Here is a 23,212-nt window from a genome sequence, read left to right as displayed (position 1 = left end):
GAATAATATTGCAAAACGTAAGTATTCATAGCATTAAAATGCATGCAAAATACCCTATATGGGGAAACGAGAGAATATTATCAGAGACGTGTATCATAAGCGTTACTAAAACATATTTTATATAGAAAACCAGAACATTAATGAAAATGTGTTTTTGATTGTTTTTACAATGTTAGTTACCAAAACGCTAATATGCATGCAAAGCTTTGAATATAAGGACATTACCAGAAACGTGTCTTTTCAGTGGTTTTGAGCATGTACGACACCAAAATGCTAAAAAAGCATGGAATTCACCTTGTATGCCAATACAAAACAAAATTACGAAAAACGTGTCCTTTGGGTGTTTTCGATCTTCTTACGTACCAAAACAATAAAACGCATGCAAAACACACTTTATGGAGAAATATAATAACATTCCCATAAAACAAGTATTTTGAGTGATTTTCAGCTTGTTAAGTACAAAAAACATCAAAAGCATGGAAAGTATCTTATATTACGAAACGAAAAGGAATTACGAGAAGCATGTATTTATGAATGTTTTTCTGCATGTTAGGTACAAAAACTTGAAATAGATTGAATAGCACTCTATATGTATGCAAATGCATGGACGAGAAAATCCATGAAAAGCACACTATAAAAGAAAGTATATACGAAAGTATATACTATATATACGAAAGAAAATGGCGTTTCCACAAACATGACTTTTGAGTTTTTATGAGGGTATTTTCCAGGAAAACCCTAAAAAAAAACATATAAAACATTCTATATACTAAAATAAAACATTATGAAAAACGTGTTTTTTGAGTGTTTTAAACTACTTACATAACAAAACGTTAAAAAGCATGAAAAACACTGTGGAAAAAAAAAAAAATATATATATATATATATATATATATATATATATATATATATATATATATATATATATATATATATATATATATATATATATATATATATATATATATACATACATATATATTTTCATTGTTTTTAAGCTTGTTACGTACACAAACATGAAAAAGCATGGAAAGTATGACGAAACGAAAAGACATTACGAAAAATGTGTATTATGAGTGTTTTTTTTATATAATAGGTAAAAAAAAACTCGAAAGCGCTAGAATAGAAATCTATATGGAAAAATAGAACATACCAAAAACGTGCATTTTTAATGTATTTCATATTTTTATGTACTAAAACGGCAAAATGTACGTAAAACACCCTTTATTGGTAAAATAAACAAGACCTTTAGAAATGTGTCTTTTGAGTTTTTATGAGCGTGTTAAGCACTAGGAAATTTGATAATGAAGGGAACCATCCTATGTAAGACAGCAAAACAATATTACCAAAAACGTTTCTTTTCAGCGTTTTTAAACTACCTACGTACGAAAACTCTAAAACGCCTCAAAAAACACGCTTTATGCAGAAACAAAATAACATTGCCAAACATAAGTATTTTGATTGTTTTGAGCTTGTTACGTGTAAAAAGGCTAAAATCCGTGCACAGAACCCTATATGAGGAAACGAAAAGACATTACAAGAAACCTGTATTATTAGTGTTTTTGAGCTTCTTAAGTACCAAAACACTGAAACGCATAAATAACACTCTATACGAGAAACAGAACAACATTACTAAAAAAAAAAAAGAAATGTAATTTGAGTGTATTCCACATTGTTAGGTACCAAAATGCAAAAAATACAAGCAAAGCACCTTGCACGTGGAAAGGAGGGGAAATTTCTAGGAACCTGTCTAGTGAGTGTTTATGAGAGTACTAGGCACCAAAACACTAAAAAACATGAAAATCAGCGTATGTAGGAAAATAAAATAACCCACCAAAAACGTCTCTTTTCAGTGTTTTTGAGCTGTTTGCGTACTAAAACGCTAGAACGCATGCAAAACACATTTTATAGAGAAGCAAAAACATTTTGAGTATTTCAGATCTTGGTAGGTAGAAAAACGCCAAAATACATGGAAAGTATCCCGTATATTACGAGAAATATGTATTAAAAGTGTTTTTGAGTTAATTAGGTATGAGAGCGCAGAAATATATAAATGATTCTCTATATGGAGAAACCGAACATTCTAAAAAAAAAAAATCGTGTATTTTAAGTGTTTTTCACATTATTAGGTACCAAAACGACAAAATGCATGGAAAGCCCTTATATGAGAAAACGAAGCCGCATATTGAGTGTTTTTTAGAGCCTTAGGCACAAAAAAACCTAAAAAGCCTGAAATTTACTCTATATGGCGATACAAATCATACGAAAAATAAGAATACGAAGATAAGAAAAATGTGTCATTTCAGCCTTTCTGAACCTCATAAGTACCAAAACGCTAAAAAAAAAAAGCCTGCAAAAAACACTTTATGGAGAAACGGAATAGCATTATTACAAAAAAAAAAAATAGAGTTTATCTGATTATTACGTAAAAAAAACTTCAAAATGCATGCAAAGTACCCTATATGGAAACGAAAAGTCTTTACGAGAAACATGTATTTCTCGTATGAGTATTTTTAAGTTTTCATGAATAGTACACACCATTACCAGAAATGTGTATTTTTTTTTGTGTGTATTTCATATCGTTACGTAACAAAACGTCAAAAAAAAGCATGCAAAGCATCTCAAATAAGGAAAGAAAACTTGATATCGAGAATCGTGTCTTTTGAGTGTTTAGGAAGAAAAAGCACTCTATATGGGGGAAAAATAATAAAAAAGTTACTTTTCAGTGTTTTCAACTACTTACATACGAAAACGCTAAAACACATGGAAAACACGCTATATGGAGTAACGAAATAACATTAGCAAATAAAAGTATTTTGAATGTTTTCAGCTTGTTACGTACAAAAACTTTAAAAAAACGTTCTCCTATATGAGGAAACGAAAAGTCTTTACGAGAAACGTGTATTTTCAGCGTTTTTCAAGTTCTTATGTATTAAAATATGAAAACGCATGAATAGCACTCTATATGAAAAAGAAAAACATTACCAGATTTTAAGCGTATTTCACATTTTTAGATATGAAAATGCCAAAAATGCATGCAACGCATCATATATGAGGTAAGGAAACGAGATTTCCTGTAATTAGAACATAACATAACGGAAACATTCTGTTGAGTGTTTTTGAACGTCTTTCATACCAAAAAGCTGAAACGCAAGTAAAACACTCTTTATCGAAAAACAGAATAATTTGACGAAAAACAAGTATTTTGAGTGTTTTTCAGATTCTTACGAAGATAAACACCAAAATGCATAGAAAGTACCATAAATGGTGCAACGAAAACACTTTACGAGGAACGTGTATTATGATACTTTTAGAGCTTCTTAGGTATCAAAAGGCTAAAACGCATAAATAAATAACATTAACTATAAGTAGAAACAAAACGGCATGATTAAAATTTGTATTTTTTTGTTTTCCATATTTTTAGGTACTAAAACGCAAAAAATGCATGAAAAATCTCCTATGTGGTTCAAATATACGGCATTACCAGAAACATGTCTTGATTGTTTTTGAGCCTGTTACGCACCAAAATGATATATGGATATACAAGTAACATTACGAAAAACGTGTATTTTCAGTGCTGTTGAACTTCATATGTAACAAAAAAATAAGGTGCATGTAAAGCACACTTTATGCAAAAAAAGAATAGAATTAGTATTTTCGAGTGTTTTCGAGGTTGTTACATAGAAAAACGGAAAAAAGCGTGTAAATTACTCTATACGGGGATACAAACAGCCATTACCAGAAACATTTAGGTATTATAAATATTTTTGAGTTTTTATGGTACCAAAACCCGAAAATCCGTTAATATTACTCTATTCCAAAAAACAAAACAATATTACGAAAAAGATGTAATTTCAGTGTTTGGAAGGTAGCATTGGAAGGTAGCAAAAGTATAAAAAGCATAGGGAAACAAAACAACTTTATAAAAAACGTGTCTTTTAAGTGCTTCTGAGCTACTTACGTATTAAAACGATAAAACACATGCAAAACACTTTCATGGTGAAACAAAATAACATAACCAAAAATAAGTAATTTATGTGTTCTTGAACTTGTTACGCATAAAAACGCCAAAATGCATGCAAAGTACACTATATGGGGAAATCAAAAGACATTACGGTAGACGTGTATTTGAGTGTTTTTGAGCTTCTTACGTACCAAAACGTTAAGATACATAAATAGCACTATATATGGAAAAACAAAACAACTTACCCAAAAAATATATTTTTGGAGAGTGTTTAGGACAGTGTTAGGTACCAAAACGTGAAAATGCTTGGAACCTACCCTATATGATGAAACAAAAAGATATTAGCAGAAAGTGTTTTTTAAGATTCTTAGGTACCGAAATACTAAAATGTGTGAATAGCATTCAATATGGAGAAACATTACAAAAAAAAAAGTATTTTAAATTTTTTTTTTAAGTTAGGTACCAAAACGACAAAATCCATGGAAAGCACTCTATGTGGGGAAATGAAATGCCTTTACCAGAAAAGTGTGCAACCTATTCGGGAATTCAAATGAACATTAACAAAATCGTGTTTTTTTGTGTTTTCAAGCTTCTTTCATAGCAAGATGCTCAAATGCATGCAAAATATCTTTCATAAACAAACGTAATAACATTGCCAAAGTCTTGAATTTTCAATATTTTGAATTTCTTACGTATAAAAACGCCAAAATGCATGTAAAGTACCCTGTAATGGGAAACAAAACGATTTTACCAGAAACGTGTATAATGATTGTTTTTGAGCTTCTCAGCTAGTGAAATGCTAAAACAAGTTAACAGCACTTTATTGGAAGAAAAAGAACAATAATACCATAAACGTGCGTTTTAAGTGTTTTTCTCCTTATCAGGTACCAAAACACCAAAATGCGTGCACAGCACGTCATTTAAAGAAAGAGAACAACGTTACCAAAAACGTATATTTTAAGTGTGTTTGAAGTCGTTAGATATCAAAATGCGAATATGCATGCAAACCACTCTATACGAGGAAAGGAAAAGACATTATGAAAATTGTGTAGAAGTATTTTTGATCTTAGGTACTAAAAAACAAAAATGCTTTAATAGCACTATATATGGAGAAACAGAAAATTATTACTAAAAACGAGTATTTTGTGTGTTTTTTTTCACAATGTTAGGTACCAAAACGTAAAAATACACGAAAAAAAGACGTAAAATAAAAATATACTTTTAGAAACTTGTTTTCATTATTTTTTAGCTACTTTGGTATCAATAAAAAAAAACACAAAAAACGCCTCTATATGGAAAAGACAAAAAAAGAAAGAAAAACAGCATTACGAAAAACGCTTCTTTTTAGTCTTTATAATCTTCTTAGTTAGATACCAAAATGCCATAAAACATGCAGAGTACTGTATATGGGAAAATTTAAACGATAATACCCAAGATGTGTGTTTACATTGTTTTTGAGCATTTTAGGCACAAAAAACGCTAAAATCCATGTATAGGACCCTATGTTAGAATAAAAAAAAAAAAAAAAAAAATATATATATATATATATATATATATATATATATATATATATATATATATATATATATATATATATATATATATATATATATATATATATATATATATATATATATATATATATATATATATATATATTACCAAAAAAGTGTATTTTAAGTGATTAGGAGCTTCTAAGGTATCATAATGCTAAAAAGCGTGAAAAACACACGTTACAGAGAAACAAAAAAAGATTACTAAAAATGTGTATTTTAAATATTTTTGAGCTTCTTAGGTAGAGAAACGGCGTAATTCATGCAAAGTACTCTATATGATGAAAAAAATACTTTATTATAAAAAAACGGGTATTATGAATTTTTTTTTTTATATTCCTACGTACCAAAACACTAAAAAGCGTGAAACTTACTAAATTTGGAGAAACAAAATAGTATTATAAAAAAAAAAACGTGTGCTTTAAGAGTTTTCCACATTTTTAAGTAGTAAAAATGGCAAAATGTATGGTTAATATAAGGAAACGAAATGATATTAATAGAAACGTGCCTCTTTTAGTGTTCTTTTTTTCTGCGTTTTAGGCATGAAAACGCTAAAACGCTTGGAAAGCACCCTTTACAAACAATTGTGTGTTTTTTTTTAGTTTATTTAAGCTTATTACGTATGAAAACGCTAAACCGCATGCAGAACATGCTTTATTGAGAAAAATAAAAACAGTTTTTGAGCTCATAATGTCTAGAAATGGCAAAATGTTTTTTTTGGTACCTAACAAAGCGGAAACACTTAAAATAAACGTTTTTTTTTCTTTATTGTACTTTTTCTCTATATAGAGTGCTACTGACGCGTTTGAGAGTTTTGCTAGGGTCAAAAATACAAAAAAAATACGTTGCTGGTAATGTCCTTGCTTTTTGGCGTTTTTGTACTTAACAACATAAAAAAAAAAAAAAACAATCGAAACAAATGTTTTTGGTAATGTTGTTCTATTTCTCCACTAGTTTTAGCGTTTTGTTATCAAAGAAACATTTCTTGTAATATCGTTTTCTTTCCCATAAAGGGTACTTTGCAAGCATTTTGGCGTTTTTGTACATCACAAGCACAAAAACACCGAAAATACACGTTTTTTGTAGTGTTGTTCCGTTTCTCCATAAAAGGGTTTCGATGTGTTTTAGTGTTTTAGTTCGTGAGAATCTAAAAAAAAAGAACTTGAAAGATACGTTTTTGGTGCTGTTGTTTGTATTCCAATAAAGGGTACTTTCCATGCATTTTAGTGTTTTGGTTGATAAAACGCTGAAAAACACTGAAAAAAAAGTTTCTGGTAATGAGTTTTCGATTCACCATAAAAAGTTCTTTTGCTTGCACTTTTTCGTTTTGGTATCTAACAATGAGATAAAAAAAAAAACACATTTTTATTGTAATGTTCTGTTTTTCCATATAGAGTGCGATTGAAGTGTTTTAGCATTTTGGTATGTAAGAATATAAAAAAAAAAACTTATCATACAATTTTCTGGTAACATCGTTTTTTTTCACCATATAGAATTCTTTTCATGTGCTTACCTTCTTCAACATACGTAACAAGCTCAAAACAACTCAAAATACTTGTTTTTTGGTAATGTTTTAGAATTTAAAAAATGCCCAAATGTATACAAAGTATACATGGAAACCAAAACACATTACGAGGAACGTGCATCATGAGCGTTTTTGAGCTTATTGGTTACCAAAACGCTAAAAGACATGAATATCAGTTTTTATGGAGAAACAAATCATTACCAAAAAAAAAAAAAAACGTATATTTTGAGTGTAATTCACATTCTTAGGTGCATGACGCCAAAATGCGTGGAAATCACTCTATATAAGAAAATGAAACGAGATTTCTAAAAACATTGTCTTTTACGTTTTATGAGCGTGCTAAGCACCAAAATGATAAAAAAAAAAAAAAATCAGGTACCAAAACGCTAAAAGGCATGACTAGAACTTTATATGGAGAAACAGAGAAACATAACCAAAAACGTATATTTTGAGTGTATTCCATATTGTTAGGTTCCAAAACACCAAAATGCGTGAAAACTACTCTATATGGGGAAAGGAAACGAGATTCCAGAAACATTGTCATTTAAGTGTTTACGAACGTGCTAGGCACGTTGAAAACGCTAAAAAGCATGGAAAACACAATATATGGGAAAACAAAACAATATTACCTCAAACATCTCTTTTTAATGTTTTTTGAGCTTCTTACGTAAGGTAACGATGAAACAGATCCCCAAAAAATCCTTTAAGAATAAAAAGTATAACTTTACCCCCCAAAAAATGTGTATTTTTCGTGTGTTTTTGAGCTAGTTACATCGAAAAAAAAGCAAAAATGCATGGAAACTAGTTTTTATGCGAAACGATAAAACATTATTAGAGATGTGTATTATGAGAGCTTTTGAGCTTAGGTACCAAACTGCCAAAAAGCATGAATAGCATTCTATTTCGAGAAACAGAACATCATAAAAAAAAACGTTTATTTTGTGTATTTTCACATTATTGAGCATCAAAACAGCAAAATGCATGGGGAAACGAATCATTACTAGAAAAAGTGTTTTGTCTGTTATTTAGCATGTTATGCACTAAAACCCTAAAAAAAAAAATAAATGAATTTCACCTTATGTGGGAATACAAAACATTATAAAAACCGTGTCTTTTGAATGTTTCTAAACTTTTAACAATGGGAAAAAGCACAAAAAATACACATTTTCGTTAATGTTCTTTTTCTCGATATTGTGTACTATTTATGGGTTTTAGCATTTCGATACCTTAGAACCTCAAAAATTCTCTTAATACACATTTCTCGTAATGTGCTTCTCTTTTTCAACTTAGGGTAATTTGCATGCATTATGGTATTTTCTACGTATAAAGGTTAAAACACAAAAAATACGCATTTTTGGTAAAGTTATACTGCTTCTCCATAAAAGTTTTTTTTCCATAACTTTCATCGTAAGTAGCTCAAAAACACTGAAAAAATAAATTTTTGGTAGTTTTTTTCTTAATATAGGGATCTATCCATGCTTTTTTTTTTCATAAAACGCTTATTAATACTGAAAAGACACGTTTCTGGATATGTCGTTTATTTTCTCCATATAGGGTGTTTTCCATGTATTTTGACTTTTTGGTACCTAATTATGTAAAACATCCAAAATATACGTTTTAGGTAATATTATTCTATTTCTTCATAGAGAGTGTTGTTCATACGTTTTATTATTTTGGTAGCTAAAAAAGCTAAAAAAAAAAAAAAACACATAATACACGTCTCTCGTAATGACCATTTCTTTCCTAATATAGAGTACTTTGCATGCACTTTAGCGTTTTATATGTAAAACAGTTTTGGGAACAGAAACGCTCAAATCACCTAAAAGACACGTTTGTGGTAATGAAGTTTCGTTTTCCCATATAGAGTGCTTTGCATGCATTTTGGCGTTTTCGTACCTAACAATACGATAAACACTCAAAATAAACGTTTTTGGTAATATATTTATATTTTTTCCATGTAGAATGCTATTCAAGCATTTTAGAATTTTACTACCAAAGAAGGTCAAATCTCTCACAAAACACGATTTTTATAATGTCCTTTCGTTTCCCCATATAGGGTGATTTACATGCATTTTGGTATTTTGATACTAAACAATGTAAAAAAGAAAAACATTCAGAACAGACTTATTTGTTAATGTTGTTTATTTTCTCCATATAAAGTGCTAATCACTCATTTTATCGTTTTGGTACGTAATACTTCCTTCCTTTCCCATATATCGTACTTTGCATTCATCGGCGTTTTTGTACGTAACAAGCTGAAAAACACTGAAATAAACGTTTTTTGGTAATGCTATTCTGTTTCTCCATAAAGGGTGTTTTGCATGTATTTTAGCGTCTTCGTGAAAACATTAAAAAAAACACACACAAAAAAAAAATCACGTTTTTTATTATATTGTTTTGTATTTCAATAAAGAGTGTATTCTATGCATTTTAACGTTTTGGTTCCTAAAACGCTGAAAAACCCTGAAAAAGTAGGTTTCTGGTATATTCGTTTAGTTTCACCTTAAGAAGAACTTTGCATGCATTTTGGCGTTTTGGAGTGTAACTTTGTGAAAACACTCAGAACACTCGTTTTTTTTTTTTTTTTTTATAATTTAGTTGTTCTGTTTCTCCATATGAAATGGTTTTCACGCGTTTTAGCGTTTTGAATAAAAAAAAACATATTATACACTTTTCTTGTAAAATAATTTGATTTCAACATATAAGGAACTTTACCTGCATTTTTCCTGTTTCTGGACCTAACAAGCTCAAAAATATTAAAAATACAATTTTTACTAACGTTAGTCTGTTTCTCCATAAACCGTGTTTGAATACGTTTTAGCGTTTTGATACGTAAGAAGCTCAAAACCACTCAAAAGACATGTTTTTGGTATTGTTGTTTTCAATTCCCTAAAAAGTGTGATTTTAATGCGTTTTTGCGTTTTGGTGCCTAAAACACTGAAAAAAAAAAAAAATACAGTGAAAAGGCATACTTCAAGTAATGTCGTTTCTTTTATCCATATCAAGCACGATGCATTTATTTATTTATTTATTTTTTGGTACCTAACAATGTGACAAACAATCAATACACACATTTTTGGTAATGTTATTCCGCTTTTCCATATAAAAAGCTATTCATGCGTTATAGATTTTGGTACCTAAGAAGCTCAAAAACACTCATAATACGTTTCTCGTAATGTCCATTCATTTCCCCATAGCAGGTAATTTGCATGGATTTTGCCGTTTTGGTAAAAAAAAAAAAAAAAAAAAAAAAGAATTAAAGAAAAAGAAAAAAAAAGAAATAAAAAAGTCATTTTTCGTAATGTTGTTCTGTTTCTCCCTTTTAAGTGTTATACAAGCGTTTTAGCGCTTGTACCTGGGAAGCTAAGAAACACTTATGATACATGTTTCTTATAATCTAGGATTGTTTTCTATATCAGGTTATTTCCATGCATTTTGGCGTTTTTCTACGTAAGAAGTTAAAAAAAACACTGAAAATACAATATTTTGGTAATGTTATTCCGTTTCTATAGAAAGGGGGTGTTTTCCTTAATAGAAGAAACAGATTATAACCAAAAACAAGGTTTCGAGGGTTTTTGGGCTTCTTGCGTAGAAAAATGCATGGAAATTAAAAGCTATAAGGAAAGGATAAGACACTAGTCAAAACATGTATTATGAATATTTTTAGCTTCTTAGGTACAAAAATGATAAAGCGCATGAATAGCATTATATACTGAGAAACAAAATAACTGCAAAAAACGTGTATTTTGACTTTTTTTTTTGTTACATAGGTACCAAAACACCAAAAACACGAACCGACATTACCAGAAACGTGTGTTTTCAGTTTTTTTTTTTTTTTAGCGTGTTAGCACCACAACGCTTAAAAGCATGCAAATCACTCTATATGGAAATAGAAAGCAACATTATGGAGAGGGTGGCTTTAAAACGTTTTACACCTTCTTACGTTTCAAAACGCTAAAACGCATGCAAAACACCCTCAATGAAGAAACAAAACAACATTATTAAAAATAAGTATTTCGATTGTTTTGAAGTTGTTACGTACAAAAACCTCAAAATGCATGTAAACTATTGTATTTGGCGAAGGGAAAGGACTTTAAGAGAAATTTGTATTATCACTATTCATGAGGTTCTTAGGTACAAAAACGCTTAAAACCATGAACGACATTCTATATGGAGAAAAGGAATAACATATACAAACACTTGTATTTTGAGTGTTTAACATTGTTAGGGTAACAAAATGTCAATATGCATGTCAGGCAACCTATATGGGGAAGGAAAACGAGATTTCAAGAAATGTTTTGTTTGAGTGTTTATGAGCGTTCTTGGTACTAAAAGGTACTATAGGGTGGAAAGCACCTTTTATGGGAATAGACCGTTTATGGGGTCTCTTTCAGTGTTTTTGAACTATTTAAGTGCCAAGCACCTTTATGGAGAAAATGTATAATTTTACCGGAAACGTATTTTTATTATTTTTTTTTTTTTTAGCTGGTTACGTAGAAAAGAAACGTTTATTATGAGTTTCTTAGTTTCTTCGGTACCAAAATGCTTTTTTGATCTTCTTAGTTACCAAACCCTAAAAGGCATGAATAGCGCTATGTATAGAAAAAAAAGAACATTATCAAAATCATGTATTTTGAGTGCATTTCACATTGTTAGGTACCAAAAATTACAAAATGCATGCAAACCACCTTATATGTGGAAAGGAAACTAAATCTCGATAAACGTGTATTTTGACTTTTTATGAGCGTGCTAGGCTTGTAAATGATAAAAAAAAAAAAAAACATGAAAACACACTATATGGGAAAACAAAATAATATTTCCAAAAACTTCTCTTTTTACTGTTTCTAACCTTATGTTCCAAAACGCTGAAAAAAAAAAAACATGCAAAAATACCCGTTATGGAGAAACATAATAACTTTACCAAAAGAGTGTATTTTCAATGTGTTTGAGCTTGTTACGCAGAAAATGAGAAAATGCATGCAAACCACTCTATATTGGGAAACGAAAGCACTATAAAACGTAAAAAAACTGTAAAATACTGTAAAAACGTGTATTATAAGAGTTTTCGAGCTTCTTAGGTACCAGAACGTGCATTTTGAGTGTTTTTTTTTCTACCATTATTAGGTACCAAAACGCCAAAATGTTTGGAACAACATTACCAGAACGTGCATTTTGAGTGTTTATTTTTCTACCATTATTAGGTACCAAAACGCCAAAATGTTTGGAAAGTCCACCATATGATGAAAATGTGAAACGCATGCAAAAACACCCTTTATGGAGAAACAGAGTAGCATTACCAAAAAACAACTATTTTTTAGTGTTTTTGAGCTTGTTACGTACAAAAAATGCCAAAATGCATCCAAGGTACCCTATATGGGAAAACGACAAGACATTACAGAAAACGTTTATCATGGGTGTTTTTTTTATCTAGTTACGTACCAAAGCAATATAATGTACCAATGGCACTCTATTTGGAGAAACAATATCATGACCAAAAACATGTATTTTAGGTGTATTTGAGTTAGGTATTAAAACACCAAAATGCATGCAAAGCACTCTATATTGGTAAAGGAAACGGGATTTCGATAAACGTATCTTTTGAGTGTTTATGAGTGTTGTAGACAACAAAACGAAAAAAAAAAAAACAAGCATAGAAACTCCGTAAAAGAAAACAGTATTACCAAAAACATCTCTTTCCATCGTTTTTATGTACCAAAACCTAGTTATGTACCAAAACGCTGAGAAGCATGTAAAAACTCTTTTTTAAGAACCAGCAAAGCTTTACCAAAAAACGTGTATTTTGATTGTTTTTGAATTTGATATGTAGGAAATTTTTTTATAGAGACGAAACGACAATCCAAGAATCGAATTTTTTTTTTGTGTTATTTTGTATACTAGGCACCAAAACGCTAAAAAGCATTCAAATAATCCTATATGAGAATGAAAACCAGTATTACCAAAAAGTTGTCTTTTGACTGTTTTTCAGTTTCTTACCTACCTAAATGCTTAAATCCATTTAAAAGGACCTTTTTTTTTTTTTCGAGAAACAGAATAACATTACCAAAAACAAGTATTTTGTGTGTATTTTAGTTTATGTACAAAAATACCAAAATGGATGCGAAGGAAGATATGGGAAAACGAAATTACATTACAAGAGATGTGTATTTTGAGCTTCATAGATATGTTCCAACGAATGAATAGCACGCTATATCGAGAAAGAGAACAACATTACCAAAAACATGTTTTTGGGTATTTTGCCAATTATTATGTACCAAAACGTCAAAATGCAATGAAAAACCCACCATATAGAAAAGAAAACTTGTCTTTTGAGTGTTTTTTTTTGAGGTACTGAAGTACCAAAGCACTAAAATGCTTCAATAACACCCTTTTATGAAGAAACGGAACAACATTACCTAAAAAAAACAAATTTGAGTGTTTTTTTACCTTTTTGCGTACAAAAAAAAAACGCAAAAATCCATGCAAAGTACCCTATATTGCGAAACGAAAAGACATTACGAAAAAAACTGCATTATGGGCGTTTTTAATATCTTTAGGTATCAAATCGATCAAAGGCGTCAATAGCAATTTATATGGAGAAAAAATGAAATTATTACTATTTTTTTTTTATTTCACAAACATTAAAACACCAAAATGCATTGAAGGAATTCAATGACTTGAATTCCTTCAAGAGGGAGGTTTCAAGACACTTATTCATCAATTTTTGACAACTGCTTTGACCCTTTTGTGGGACTGGCATTTCAGTGGGCATTTTTTTTTTTTATTAGATTTTTGTTGCCCGTGGCTAGTGTCCTTCCTACATAAAAAAAAAAAAAAATATATATATATATATATATATATATATATATATATATATATATATATATATATATATATATATATATATATATATATATATATATATATATATATATATATATATATATGAGGAAAAGAAACGAAATTTACAGAAATATGTCTTTTGAGTTTTTATGAGCGACATATGCACCAAAACGATTAAAACATGGAAAGCACCATATGTACGAAAAGTAAACAATATTACCAATATTGTTTTTGAGTTACTTATGTACCAAAATGCTGAAAAACATGCAAAAATCCCTTAATGGGAAAACAGTATATCTTTACGAAAAAAACGTGTATTTCGAGTTTTTTTTTTTTATTGTTACGTAGAAAAATTTATAAAATGCATGCAAAGTACCCTACATAAGGAAACTAAAAGACATTACAAAGAATATGTATTATGAGAGTTTTTTAGCTAAAAAAAAAAAACAGCACTAAAATGAATAAGTATCATTGGATATGGAGAAACAGAACAAAATAAACAATAACGTATATTTTGAGTTTTTTTTTTTTACATTATTAAGTACCAAGACGCGAAAATGCATCCAAAGTCTACGATATTGGGAAAAGAAACGAAATTAACAGATATGTGTCTTTTGAGTGTTTTTGAGCATGGAAGTCACCCTAGATGGTCATACAAAACATTGCAAAAAACGCATCTTTCGAGTTTTTTTTTTTTTTTTTACTCCTTACATAGCAAAAATGCCAAAACTCAAGGAAGACACACTTTATAGAGAAACAGAATAACATTACCAAAAACAAGTATTTAGCTATTATGATTACGAGTGTTCTTCAGCATCTCAGCTACAGAAACGAGAAAACGCGTTGATACCACCCTGTATTTAGAAAAAGATGGCGAAACAAAAAGACATTACGAGACACATGTATTGTGAGTGATTTTATTTTTTTAGATACCAAAATGCTAAGAGACATGAATAACAATCTATATGGAAAAACAGAATGACATTACCAAAAACGTGTATTATTACTATGTTTTACATTTTTAGGCAAAAAACGCCAAAATGTATGCGAAGAATCCTAGGCGGGAAAGAAACTGGATTTCCAGAAACGTATCTTTTGAATGTTTATGAGCGTATTAGGTATTAAAATGCTGAAAAGCAAAGAAAGCACCCTATAAGTGAAAACAAAATAACATTACCGAAAAAGAGTCTTTTCAGTGTTTTTGAGCTTATTACGTAAAAAGACTTAAACACGTGCAAAACACCCTTTAAATAGAAAGAGAATGATACCTAAAACAAATATTTTGAGTTTTTTTTCAGCTTCTTACAGACAAGTAAGCAAAACAAAAAAAATAAAAGATGCAAAATAACCTATAAAAAAACACATTAAGAGAGACGTGTATTATGAGTGTTTTTGAGCCTATTAGGTACCAAAACGCTAAAACGTATGAATATCATTCTATATGGAGAAACAGAACAATAAAATAAAAAAGAAACGTGATTCTTTTTTAGTATTACAAATTGTTAGGTACCATAAAACTAAAAAGCATGCAAAGCACTCTATATCGGTATAATAAATATTTCCAGAAAAAGATCTTTCAATGTTTATAAGCGTGTTAAGCACCAAACCTCTAAAAAACATGGAAATCACCTCATATGGATCTACAAAACAAAATTACAAAAACCGTGTCCTTTGAATGATTTATAACATTCGTACGTACGGAAAAGCTAAACCACATCTTTATAATCTCATTTAAAGAAACAGTAATATTACCAAAAAACAAAAGTTCGAGTGTTTTTGAGATTGTTACGTGGAAAAACTCCAAAATGTGAAGAAAGTATCTTATATAGGGTTACTTTCACATAAACTAAAGGATTTATGTGGATGTTAGGCACCGAAACGCAAAGAAAGCATGAAAGCACCCTATATGGGTATAGAAAACTAAATAAAATGAAAAAAAAGACGAGTCTTTGGAGTGTTTTTTTTTTTTTTCAGTTTCTTACGTACTAAAAACACACTTCATTGAGGAACAAAATAACATTACCAAAAATGTTTATTTTTTTTAATTATTGTTTTAGAGCTTGTTGCATACAAAAAACGTCAAAATGCTTGGTACCCTATATGGGGAAACTAAATTTGATTACGAGAAACGTGTTTTTTTTTTTTTTTTGAGCTTCTTAGGTACCAAAACCGCTAAAACCCAATGAAGAGCACTCTGTATTGAGATACATGACAACAAAACCAAAAACGTGTATTTTGAGTGTATTTCACATTCAAAGGTATCAAAACTCCTATATGTATGCAAAGCACCCTATATGGGAAAAGGAAATGACATTTCCAAAAATGTGTCTTTTCCGTGTTTATGACGTGTTAGGAACCAAAACGCTAAAAAGTTTGGAAAAAAATCCCTATATTGGAAAAGAAAACATTACAAAAAAAGGTGTCTTTTCAGTGTTTTTTAGCTTCTTATCAAAACACTAAAATGGATGTAAAAAACCTTAATGTAGAAACAGAATAATATTGGCCAAACAAGTATTTTGAGTGTTTTGAGCTTGTTACGTACAAAAGCGCCAAATTGCATGCAAAGTACCCTACATGGGGGAAACGAAAAGACATTACAAAAGATATGTATTACGAGTGTTTTTGAATTTTTTAGGCACCAAAATGCTAGAACACATGAATAGCACTTTACATGGAGAAACATAACAACCTTACGAAAAACATGTGTTTTTGGTGTTTTGAGCTACTTAAAACAACATTAAGAAAAACGTGAATTTGAAGTGTTATTTTTTTTTTACTTATTACGTACTAACACGCTAAAAAGCATTGGAAATAAACTTTATGGAAAAAAGCAGAATAACATTCCCAAAAACGACTATTTTAGAATGTTTTTAACCTTGTTACATAAAACAAACTTTAAAATGCATTCAAAGTACGAAAAGACATTACGATAAATGTGCATTATGAGTGTCTGATTTTTTTGCTACTAAAACGCAAAAACGCGTTAATATCACTACATATGAAGAAATAGAACAACAATACCAAAAAACGTCTGAGTGTTTTTTTTTCACTTAGGTACTAAAACGCCGAAATGCATGTTAAGCCCGTTATATGGGAAAACGAAACGATATTACAAATAACGTATGTTCTGACTGTTTTTGAGCATGATTGGCGCCAAAACGGTAAAAATCTTTAAAAGCACGTTATATGGGAAAACAAAACATTACGAAAAACACATCTTTTGAGAGTTTTTGAACACTGAAACGCTAAAACGCATGCAAAAACACAATTTAGGGATAAACAAGGTATCATTGTTAGTGTCATACATACATAATTAGAGTCTTACAATACATACTAAATACCTCATATGGAAATACGAAAGGACATTATTAGAGATGTGTATTATGAGAGTTTTGAGCTTCTTAGGTACCAAACCGGTAAATCCCATAAATAGCACTATATATAGAAAACTAGAATAATATTACAAGAAAAAAAGTGTATTTGACATTGTTTAGTACGAAAAAAAAAATACTTACAAAGCACCTTAACATTACCAAGAACAAGTATTTTAATTATTTTGAGCTTGTTACCTAGAAAAAGGAAAGGATGCATGTAAACTACACTATATGCAGCAACGAAAAGACATCACGAGAAACGTCTATTATGAATATTTTTGGGCTTCTTAGGTATCAAAACGATAAAACGCATGAATAAACTATATATAGAGAAACAAAACAACATTACCAAAAACGTATATTTTGAGTGTTTTTGGCATTGTTAGGTACCAAAACGCCAAAATGCATGCAATGTCTCCTATACAGGGAAAGAAAATAACATTACCAGAACCGTGTCTTTTGAGTATGTTTGACTCTAAAACGCTAAATAGAATGGAAATCACCCTATATGTGAAAACAAAGCAATATTATGACAAACGTCCTTTGAGTGTTTTTGAACTTCATACCAAAACGTTGAAACGCTTGCAAAACACACTTTATGGAGAAACATAATAACATTACAATAATAACTATTTTTGAGTGTTTTTGAGCTGCTTACGTAGAAAAACACCAAAATGCATGAGTTGTACCTTATATTGGGAAACGAAATGACATTATGAGAAACGTGTATTATGAGAGATTTTGAGCTTTTTTGGTGCCAAAAGCAAAAACGCAGAAACAACAGCGTTCTCAAACGAATAATTTGAGTATTTCAACTTTGATAGGTACACACACACTCATTGTTATCCCTTTTTCATGGGAAAACTAAACAACATACAAGAAAAGTATATTTGTATTTTTTTTCTGCAGGTTAGACACAAAAAAGCTAAAAAGTATGGAAAGCACCATTTATACGAATAAAATTTTTTTCCAAACACGTGTGTTTTTAGAGTTTTTCACCTTCTTACATACGAAAACGCTAAAACACGTGTAAAAACACCCTTTATGTAGAATCAAAACATTACCAAAAACAAGTATATTGAGTGTTTTTAAGCTTATTACGCACAAAAACACACAAAAAAGCATGCACAGTACCGTATATGGGGAAACGAAAAGACATTACGAGAAATGTGTATTATGAGTGTTAAAATGCATATAAAGGACTCTACACGGTGAAACGAAATGCCGTTACCAGACACATGAGTTTTGTTGAGTGAGCGTTGAGTGCTTTTGAGAGTGTTGGGTACCAAAATTCTAAGAAGCATGAAAAGTACCATATATGGGAATACAAATCAACATTAAAAATACCGTATCTTTTGTGTGTTTTAAAGCTTCTCCCATACGCGTGTAAAACACCCATTATGGACACACGGAATAACACTACCAAAAGCGTGGATTTTGAGTGTTATATGTCACTGTGTATTGGTTGTTTGAGTTCATTAGGTGCCGAGACAACAAAATGCATGCAAACCACTCTATATGAAGAAACGAAAAGACATTCTGAGAAACGTGTATTATAAGTGTTTCTGAACTTCTAAGGTACCAAAACGCAATAACGCGTAAAGAGCACTATATAATGGAGGATTTTATATGGAGAAAAGAATATCACCAAAATCGTTTGAGTTTTTTCACATTATTAAGTACCAAAACGCCAAAATGCATGCAAAGCTCTCTATATGGAGAAACGAAACGGTATTGCCAGAAACGTGTCTACTGAGTGTTTTTGAGCGCGTGAGAAATTTAAACGCTGAAAATCATTGAAAGCAGATTTTAATGGAATACGAACATTAATAAAAACGTGTCTTTTGTGTGTTTTGAGCTTATCACGTACCAAAACGCGAAAAACCATGCAAAACATCCTTTAAGTAAAATATGAATTATATCAGGGTAATGTGTGTTTTGAGTATTTTTGAGGTTTGTTGTAGTTAGACAAACGTCAAAATGTATGCAAATTACCCTGTGTGATGAAAAAAAAAAAAAAAAAACAATGTTATCAGAAACTTGTATTCTGACTTATTTTTTTTCCAGATTATTAGTTACCAAGGTAAAAAAAAACGTGAATAAAATTTTATATGGAGAAACAGAACAATATACAAAAAAAAAAAAGACATGTATTTTGAGTGTTTTTTTTTCACATTGTTAGATACCAAAACGCAAAAAAGCAGGAGGAAAGTAAATTACAATACCCGAGACCTGTGTTTTTAGTGTTTTTTGAGCGTTTTAGGCACCAAAACGCTAAAATGCATGTAAAACACCCTATATTAAAATGGAAAATCATATTCCCCAAAAAAGTATCTTTTAAGTGTTTAGGAGGTTCTAACGTATCAAAATGCTAAAATGCGTGAAAAAACACTCCTTATGGAGAAACAAAATAAGATTATAAAAAAAATGTGTATTTTGAGTATTTTTTGAGCTTGTCAGGTAGAGAAACGGAGAAATGCATGTAAAGTACCTTTATATTATGAAAAGAAAAAAAAAATATCCTATGCATTTTAGCGTTTTGGTTTTTAAAACGCTAAAAAAAACACTGAAAAGGCAAGGTTATGTTATCTTCTAGTTTCACCATATAAAGTGATTTGCATGCATTTTGGCATTTTGGTAGCTAACAATGTGAAAAACACAAAGAACACGTTTTTTTTTTTATTTGATTTAGTTCTGTTTTTTTTTTTTCTATATAGAACGAGTTTCACGCGTTTTTGCGTTTTGGTAGACAAAAATTTAAAAACACTTATCATACACTTTTCTGGTAAAACAATTTTGTTTCACCATGTACGAAACTGTACATGCATTTTATCCTGTTCATGAACCTAACAAGCTAAAAAATATACTCGATATACAATTTTTTACTGTTATTCTGTTTCTCCATAAAGCGTTTTGGTACGTAAGAAGTTCAAAAGCACACAAAAGACATGTTTTTAGTAATCTTGTTTTGTATTCCAAAAAAGGGTGATTTCAATGCGTTTTTACGTTTGGTGCCTAAAACGCTGGAAAACACTTAAAAGGCACGTTTCTAGTAATGTCATTTCCTCTCGCCATATGAAGCGTTTTGCATGTATTTTGATGTTTTGGTACCTAACAATGTGACAAGCAATCAATACACTCGTTTTTGGTAAAAAAAGAAAAAAAAAAGTCGTTTTTGGTAATATATATATATATATATATATATATATATATATATATATATATATATATATATATATATATATATATATATATATATATATATATATATATATATATATATATATATATATATATATATATATATATATATATATATATATATATATATATATATATATATATATATATATATATATATATATATATTTTTATTTTTTTTTTATTTTTTTTATTTATTTATTTTTTTTTTTCACTTTTAAGTGGTATACACGTATTTGTCCCTGAGAAGCTAAGAAACACTTCTAATACATGTTTCTTATAATATCAGTTTGTTTCCTATATTGGGTTCTTTGCATGCATTTTGACGTTTTTCTACGTAAGAAATTCAAAACACTGAAAATCCACGATTTTGGTAATGTTATTCCGTTTGTCTGTAAAGTGAGTTCGACTGCGTTTGATAGTTTGGTATGGAAGAAGCTTAAAAACACACAAAAGACGCGTTTCTGTTAATGTTTTGTTAATGCTTTTCATGTTTTTTTTTTAGTGTTATGGTGCTTAACACAATAAGAAAAAAAAAAAAACTCGAGGGACGTTTCTGGCAATATTTTTCGTTTTCACGTAAAGAATGCTTTCAATGGCGTTTTGATACCTATTAATATGAAAAAAAACAGTCAAGATACAAGTTTTTTCGTAACGTTGATCTGTTTCTCTCTACAATTAGAAGACATGTTTCTGATAATGTAGTTTCTTTTTCCCATATAGAGTGTTTTGCTTGCATTTCGGCGATTTCGTAACCAGTAATGAGAAAAACATTCAAAACAAATGTTTTATTCCTCATATATGCTGTTGACGCGTTTTTGAGTTTTAGTACCTAAAAAGCTAAAAAAAAAAAAACCACTAAACACGTTTCTCGTAATGTACTTTCGTTTCTCCATATAGGTTGGTTTGCATGCATTTTGGCGTTTTGATAAATAACAATGTAAAAACACTCAAAAAGACGTTTTTGGCAATGTTTTTCTGTTTCTCCATATAAAATGCTATTCATACGTTTTACCGTTTTGGTATCTACGTAGTTCAGAAATACTTCCAATGTACATTTCTTGTTATATCGTTTGGTTTCCCATATAGATGACTTTGCTTACATTTTGGTGTTTTTGTACGTAAGAAGCTCAAAAACACTGAATATGCACGTTTTATTCTGTTTTATTTTGTTTCTGTTTCTCCATAAAGGAGATAAAAAAAGAAGATAAAAAAAAAATATTCAAAAGACTAGTTTTGGAGAATTTTGTTTTGTATTCCAATATAGATTCCTTTCCATTAATTTTAGCGTTTTGTGCATAAAACGCTGAGAAACACTGAAAAGGCAGGTTTCAAGTAATGTCGATTCGTTTCTCAATAAAAAGTATTTTGCATATATTTTGGCGTTTTGGTACATAATAATGTGAAAAACACTCAAAACATTTTTTTGAATGTTGAATTTCTTCATATAGAATGTTATTCACTCGTTTTAGCGTTTCGCTACCTACTCAAAATACACGCTTCTCTTAATTACGTTTTGTTTTAGCATATAGTTTTTAATACACTTTGCCATTTTTGTACCTAACAAGCTAAAAAAATAAATAAATAAAATAACGAAATAAATATATAAATAAATAAAATAATATATATTTTTGGTAATGTTATGTTTTCAGCTCAAAACACTGAAAAGAGACAATTTTGGTAGTGTTTTGTTTTCCTACATATGGTTCTTTCCATACTCCATACTTAGCGTTTTGGTCCCTAGTGTGTTCATAATCACTCAAAAGATGTCTTCCTGGATATTTCGTTTTCTTTCCATATGCAGGGTGCTTTCCTTGCGTTTTTGTGATTAGGTACCTAGCAATGTGAAATACACTCAAAATACACGTTTTTGGTAATGTTAATCTACTTCTCCATATACAGTATTATTCATGCGTTTTAGTATGTTAGAGCCTAATAAGCTCAAAAACTCTAATAATACACGTATTATAGGGGGTACTTTGCAAGCATTTTCGCGTTTTACTACTTAATATACTTTAGAACAATCACAATAGTTGTTTTTGATACTGTTATTCTATTCCTCCATAACAGATGTTTTGCATGCGTTTCAGCCTTTTGGTACGTAAGTAGCTCAAAAACACTGAAATGAGATGTTTTTGGTAATGTTTTGTTTCCAAGTATAGAATGCTTTCCATGCTTTTTAGCTTTTTAGTGGCTATCACGCTCATGAACACTTATAAAAACACGTTTCAAAAAATTTCGTTCCCTTCATATATTTTCCTATTCATGTGTTTCTATTTTTTGGTACTTTAGAATCTCAAAAACTCTCATAATACTCGTACATTTTTCTCGGAATGTCTTTTCGTTTCCCTATATAGATTAATTTGCATAAATTTAGGTGTTTTTCTACGTAAGATAGTCAAAAACATTAAAAATACTTATTTTTGTTAATTTTATTGTTTCTCGAAAAAACAAAAAGTGTTTTTCATGCGTTTTGGTAATTTGGTACGTATGTAGCTTGAAAACACTAGAAAAACGAGTTGTGTAACGTTATTTTTTTCATATATGGTGCTTTCTTTTTTTTTGTGTGTGGGGGGGTGTAGTTTTGGTACATAACACACTCATACAGACTCACAATGCACATTTCTCGAAATATTGTTTCCTTTCCCCATATAGGATGATTTTCGTGCATTTCGATGTTTTGGTCCTAACGATGTAATGTACACCTAAAATACATAATTTGGTAATGTTCTGTGTCTCCATATAGAGTTTTCAG

Source organism: Scylla paramamosain, chromosome 4 (assembly GCF_035594125.1).
Source record: "Scylla paramamosain isolate STU-SP2022 chromosome 4, ASM3559412v1, whole genome shotgun sequence".
Lineage (NCBI taxonomy): Eukaryota > Metazoa > Arthropoda > Malacostraca > Decapoda > Portunidae > Scylla > Scylla paramamosain.
This window is presented reverse-complemented; position numbering follows the sequence as displayed.